Source organism: Gavialis gangeticus, unplaced genomic scaffold (genome assembly GCF_001723915.1).
Source record: "Gavialis gangeticus isolate Ggan-Ray unplaced genomic scaffold, GavGan_comp1, whole genome shotgun sequence".
Classification (NCBI taxonomy): domain Eukaryota; kingdom Metazoa; phylum Chordata; order Crocodylia; family Gavialidae; genus Gavialis; species Gavialis gangeticus.
Genome location: NW_017729015.1, coordinates 11,369,760 through 11,376,833, shown reverse-complemented (window position 1 = coordinate 11,376,833; position 7,074 = coordinate 11,369,760).

Here is a 7,074-nt window from a genome sequence, read left to right as displayed (position 1 = left end):
TCCCCCCCCCCCCTTTTTTTTTTAATGAGGCAAGTCTGGAGAGCCTTGTCATTTCAAGTGAAGATATGCACAGTCTTTCTCTTTCCCCCTTACAAAGCCTACAGTGTTGTACAAAGGATGCAGTATTACTTTTGACAACAGAACTATGGTAGAAGAGTACCTTGTGCATTTTTTAATCCCACCCTGCCCAAAGAAGTTTAGTCATAGTGTTGGAAACTGAAAGAATTTTTTTGATGGCTTGGCTGTTACTGCATCTCTTAGGTGTGGAATTCTTCCGTATTGCATCTAAAGGACAGGACACTAATCAGATGATAACTGCGTCTCCATTTTCTCAAGCTCGAGATGCTTGTTTGTGAAGACCAGGTCGTGAATGCATTGGAAACCCAAATTATTTTTAAAGAGAATTGTAAGGTTTTTATCTGTAGTTTTGGTCAGTAGCCCAACTTCTGTAGCAGGGATCTGATATTTGACCTTGTCACTGAAAATTCAGGAATTGAAAATCAACAGCCTTGAAAGAAATCTCTTTTTTGTTTGTTTGTTTGGGGTTTTTTAATTTTTTTTTTTTTAGCAGTAACAAAAGTAATTTAACAAAAAATAAAATCAAAGTAGTCTATTGACGTTGTGTACTCAGTAGTCCTGTCCCTGCTTGTAACAAATTTCACTGATGTATTTTTTAATACAGAAAACTGTGTGAAAAGTAAACCTGCCCCTGATTCTGTATGATCCAAGTCCATCTGTGTCTGTCATTTCTGATCGGAGATGCTGTTTACTTCACATCCTGGCCTGTCATTGTTGAGAGGAAATACTTAAGCCAACATATATTATCCTACCAATAAACTACCCAGACCCATGGAGGCTTAATGATTTCAACTATGTTAATTTTATAGTGTATAAACACTAACCTTTCCCTCGCTGTAGTTATATTAAAGTAGTAGTTAAATAGCAGGTGCACTATTCTGAGTTTGGACATTTGGTATAATTCAGAAAAAAATCAAGTCTATTGTATGATGTAGCGTGCACATGCGCGCGCACACACATGCAAGCCAGCAAGCACAGGAGATGTCTTGCTTGCGTGCAAGTATGCCCAGAACTTCAATATTAATACAGACCAGGAAATGTCCATGTATTATTGTAATTCTTGGACATTCACCACGCAAGTGCAGCTATTCAGGTCTGTTTCAGGTTGTTTTCCCCATGTTTGATTTTTCAGGTAATAAGAAAGGAAAACGGTCAAGACCAACCTTGTTTGTTTGTGGGGGGGTTTTCCTTTAAACAACAACAAAAACAAAAATCTGAGTTTTCCCTTGATCAAAGTTATAGAAATATTCCCATAGAATAAAATAATCTATTTGTATATGATGAGTGACTTCATTCATTTTTCTTTCTGTCTCTTAAGAACCTCATTCTCTTTCCTGCCTGCAGAACTACAGCATATCAGTTCGGTCTCGGTATCTGAAATGATTCTTACCCTTCATGTCCTCTTCAGAAAACAAACCTAAATCACTTTAGCCTAGCTGATTGAGAACAGAGTTGTTGAACATTTTTGTCTTTTTTTTTTTTATTTAACTTTTTTTTGACGTTAAATGGTTCATTGCAGCTTTTCGGTAACATTTTTAATAGGATCATAGTTTGGGTTTTCCACAGTGATACCTTCTGCTTTGTGGTTCTTCATTAGGGACAGTGTACGTTTCCTGGGTATTACACTGTTGTCTCAGCCACACAGAAGATCTGTGGTCAATTTGGTTAGGGTTTCTTAGTTAGAGGGCCCTCTTATTTAGAAAGGTTTAAGTATATTTATAAGTTTTATGCAGAGTATCAAAGGAACTGGATATCCTAAAACACTTAGACATAACTATTTATAATAAAAGGTTTCTATATTGTTTGCTGTCCACGCAACACTTCCATTACTTGAAATGCTCTATTTAAAGAGAGAAATCACTTCCTTTAGTCTATAAATGAGCACAGAAATAACAAAGATGTGTGCAAGAAAGATGAAGGCATTTCTCCCTGCTAATAGGATTTCTGTGATTATTTATATGCCTTCTAACCCCTGGAGGCTTCTAATTTTGAGTGTGCTATCCTATGTATGCACAGAGAAACATCTCTGTACAGGCTGTTATGCTTGAGGGCCTAGGAGCTGAAATGTCTTGCTAGTTATTATAGGGTGTGTTATAGTAAATTACAGCTCTATCCAGTAATTAGAGTCCTTGAATTTTGCTCTTTTTATTTTATAGCCTTTCTGGGGTATGGCTGTGCTCTGTGCAATTCTATTATTTTTCTAGTGCAAGTTACCCTAAAAAAATGCTTAGTACTTAATGTACTGAGCTCCTTCAGCTTCAGTTGACTTTAGAGGGAGACTGAAGGCACTTGGAGTGTCACAGAATCAGGTGCAAAGGAAGGTGCATGTTTTATAAATTATTCCATCAACCTCAGTCACCACTGATCCAGAAAAGGCTGGATTTATCTGGCAAGTCTCCAGTTTGATCATGTTTTCTCAGAGGCTTAAAATCAAGTGATGGCAGCATCATCTCTTTCATGCAATCATATAACGACCAGGCAGCACTGATGAAGCTTTAGTGCTGGGTTACAGAACTGACTCAGAATGTGCAATAAAGTCTTTCCTTGAGCAATAGGTTCACTGTTGCCTTAAAACATAGAGAACAAATGATGTGCATAGAAATGTTATTGGTAGGGTGGTTTTTTTCAATTTCCATCTTGGGCTATCTAAACAGAACAAGGGCGTTTCAATTTTGCTAGCCTCAATGCAGTAGGGTGTCCTTTTTGTGTGTGTGTATTATTTCTAACAAACCCAATGAAATCAGAATCTGGATTAGTTTTCTTTTGCTGCATGGCTGCTAATTTAACAAACGTGGCATGTAAAAAAGGGGCATCTTTTCAGGCTAGCCTGCAGTACTAAAACAAGCAACTGAACTTGAGCAGCCAATGATGCAGATACATTGCAGAAAACAGATGAAACATACCCATATTCACTGTGTTTTTTGTAAATCTTTGCAGTGGCAGTAATTTTTAATTCTTGACAAACCCCTGAAAAAATGGCTGATGCTTGTCAAATACTTCTATATTTTTTCATGAATCAGATTTTCCAAAGAGCAACATGAAACTGGGTTGTTACCGGTCCTTGTACAAGAGAGATTTTGCAGCCAATCGTTGTGGCATGGTACTTCATGATGGAATATGGATTTCACTCCTGTATTGAAAGTGTCAGACCATTGCTAGCTGCTTATTTTCTGCAGGATGAAAGTTAGTTTCATCTTACCTTGGTATTAATAAAGCGGAATCAAAGAGTCTGGTTTTCCCTTTAAGAATTGCAACTTTAGAGTGAACCCTGCTTGCATTACACAAGAATTACCACTGAAGTAAAATCCCTGTGAGATGAGCCGTATTACCATTTTGTGTCTTTCTGCTCCTTGATGCCTTCAGAACTGAAAGGGTGGGACTAGATTTTTATGCTATAACTGTTCTGTTGTGGGCAGTAGCTTGAGTACAATTTATAGTTCAGTATTGTGAGTGAAAGCTTGTCAGCTAGTTGCATCTAGCCACACATGCAACAAAAATGCTTTTTTTTCTTTGGGGCTTAAATGCACGTGTAGATGGTGCCATCAGGATTAACTTACTCTGGCTCAAATTGAACCAGAGTATATTCAGGTGCATTAATTGCATGTGTAGACACACCCAGTGTTACTTGAGCATAATACAAGACTGACGGTGTGGTATGCAGATGCTGTTATACCAGTAATGGGAAAGACTTTGCAAAGCCCTACTTTGAAAACTCAGAAGTTTTTAAGTTTAGAATTACAAACTTTTGTTTATTATTTTGTTATTTCAATTTGAGGAAGAGTTTTAATGATGAACATAAAATTGTTGTGGGTTTTTTCATTTAAAGTTAGGTGCTGCATGCATTTGAATCAACAAAGTTAAACTGATTTCTAAACCACTGTCAGCTTGCCCCATCATATAACCATTCCAGAATTTTGTAACATAAGTTTTAATGATGACATGAAGCCTAGATATCTGGGATTCTCCCATCCCTAGCACCTAACTTGGATAGGATGATAACATTCACACAGCTAAAGCTTTTCCTATCTTCCTGAGAGATTTCATGGTGGTGGGGTCTCCCCAAAAACCCTGGAATTTACTAGGGTAGCTATAAAAATACACAGTATTCTCTAAAAATGATCAAGTTAAAAAAAGCACATCTTTCTGAATGGATATGCATTTCTTTGGCCAAAAATCCTGTCTGGGTTCTTCATGATCAGATTGTGCGTGCAAAGGCAACAACAGCTGGTTGAGCCATGGATGGCTCATATGGTTTATAACAAACTGTAATTGTTCAGTTTACAAAGGAATAGCTCATTTGCGATCTTGGGCCAAATACCTCTCTCGCATTTGAATATTGCCTGTGTATATTTATAACCCAAAAAAACCCTAGAATGGTCTCAGTCTTGATCCTGGGTAGCCAGTATCCCTACCCATAGCCTGCTTGACACGGGCTGATTCATGGCACTTGAGTTCTATTCCCAGTTCTGCCATGGACTCATACCAGAGCCGTAGGTCCAGTTCACATTACAAGAACTACTACTATACTATAGATGAAAGCCTCCACGGAGTCACTTGCTCCTTTGTACCTCACTTTCACTATCTGTAAATTGGCTATGGTTTCCCACTTCATACCGGTTGTGCAAGCCTGATTTCTGTAACATATTTTGCATTCCTTGAATGAAAGGTGGCGTGTAACTGCAAAACATTACTTCCAGAGCTCTAAAAGGCTAGGTAATGAGTAAGTATTTACTAACTTCAGCCTTTATTAAAAGGCAAATATTTCTTAACCCTGACAGGGAGGGTTTTTGTTCGAGTAACATCTGTGTCCTAGAAAAGTGACTAAGAAAATCTTTAACTTGACCAGAAGAAAAAATCCTTATCCTGCAAATCATGTCAAGATCTCGCATTGAAAATGGTATCTTCATGGTTTTTGAGCTAATTAAAACCCCCACAAGTTTAAATATTTCAGGGCAGAACATACGTATTTTTCCATATGTTTGGACAGCACCTTGTACAATGGGGCCCAGTCTTTTTGAGACCTCTGAGTGTCTGGGTGCTACTGTGATCAACTGAGATAAAAAATTGTTATGCATAACATTGAATCTGGGGGGTGGGGAAGGGAATAATTTAATCTGCAACCATGATCAGCTAAGACAACTGATTTCCCCTATCCAATTTCCTGCTTTGCAAAAGTAATTCCATCTGCAGGTCTGTTTCTCAAGGTGTTTTGTAACCTTAATGCTCCTCTTGTGGACAGATTTACAAAATATAAAACAGCAACTCTTAATAATCTTATCAATCACTGTTCACTTGATAGTTGATAGCCAGTGCTGTAGCTTGGGAAAGCAGTTAAAACTCCCTTTGCACTGTTAGGAGAAATATCTAATAAACCTTAATAAGCAGAAAGAGTGAGTCCTTGGCACAGGAGGGTTTACTGAAGTTGCTGCCATTGCAACTCCAACTGTTACTTAACAGCTCAGACTATTAGCTATCTCACCTACCTGAAAAGTCACTATCCAAAATCACTGATGTGTGCAGTTAAAATTCCCTTTGTCTTCTGAATTAAAACGCCTGCTTCCTCTTTATTTGGATTCATGGCAATTTTTCTGTACGTATTTTTTTAGACCTTGATCCTACAAGAACACATGCATGTATTTAAATGGAAACATGAGATGATTAATCCCACTGGCTACCATCTACAGTATACACAAGTAATGTCAAATGTGTGCATCTATGTTGATGGCCTACTTGTGATAACTTTTCTAGCTGTCTCAAAACAGTTGAGGAAAGCCATTTAAACTGACTTGTCATTCAAAATCAGACAAGTGAAACTAATGAACTGTTCCAGAAAGATATATAATATTCCTCTAGCCATATTTCTCTGTAAATAAAAAGAAAATCTCGCAGTTAAAATTTGCCACAGCAAATAACTATTCCTATAATTGTATATGTACTGTTTATAAATACATATCCTTTTATTAGCACTACATCCTGAATTAATATTGTATAGTGGCAAACTGCTGAACCACAGAATATCCTGTTACACAGAATATGTGACTAGACATTTTATACCAGCTTCTGAAAATACACTCTGGGTTCATAGGCAGCCAAATCTACTCATTCTGTAATGAGTTACAGAAGCTCTGATTGATTTTTTTTTTTTAATTGAGGTGTCTTTTAATATACTGTACATCTGATATTTTTGTACTGTTATTTTAAGAGAGCTCAACTTAAACATTTGCAGCTGGTATTCAATGAAGGAGGCAAAAAATGTTAAGCCTAGATGTTCTTGTTAACAATAACGGCATGTGATTTGAAAAAAGTAGTGGCAAAATAATGTGAATGGCAGCATAGTGACTAAACTATTGTTTAATGCATTTCTTTTAGATAGTTTATTGTGGATGGTCTAGTAAATGAAATTCAGATGTTGGCAGTAGGAAGCTTTGTATACCAATGTATTTAAGTGTATAACACTGGATAGGTCTCCCTTTTCATAAATGCTTAAAATACAAAAAGTGGAGATTTTTGTTGTTGTTGTTGATGTGTTATTTTTGTTTCTCTTGAAATCCATCTAGGAATTAGGGAGGGCATCACAGTACTGCTGTGAAGGCACAGAAACACATTCCTTACCTCTAAGGCAGAACTACTCAGAAATATATTTTGAAGGGACTACAAGTGAAGTTTTCCTGCTCCAGGGAAAATTGTGTACCGATAACATAACAATAAGTTAAGGTATATTTCCAATCCATTCTGCAAATTCACAGTGCATTATTTTCTTTAGTTTAGCTCTTGCGGTGATATATTTTTACTTTCCCCAATGGGTTTAGGCCCAGATCCTGTAGACATGAATGGGCTTAAACCTGTGAATAAAACCCTAGCTTGAAAAGGGACTATTCACATACTTAAAGTTGTGTATACGCATAAGCGTTTACAAGATCAGGGCCTTAGTATGTAAAATATGATTTAAGATTTAGCCTGCATTCTTGATAACAAAACTGTCTTTAGGTGATTAAC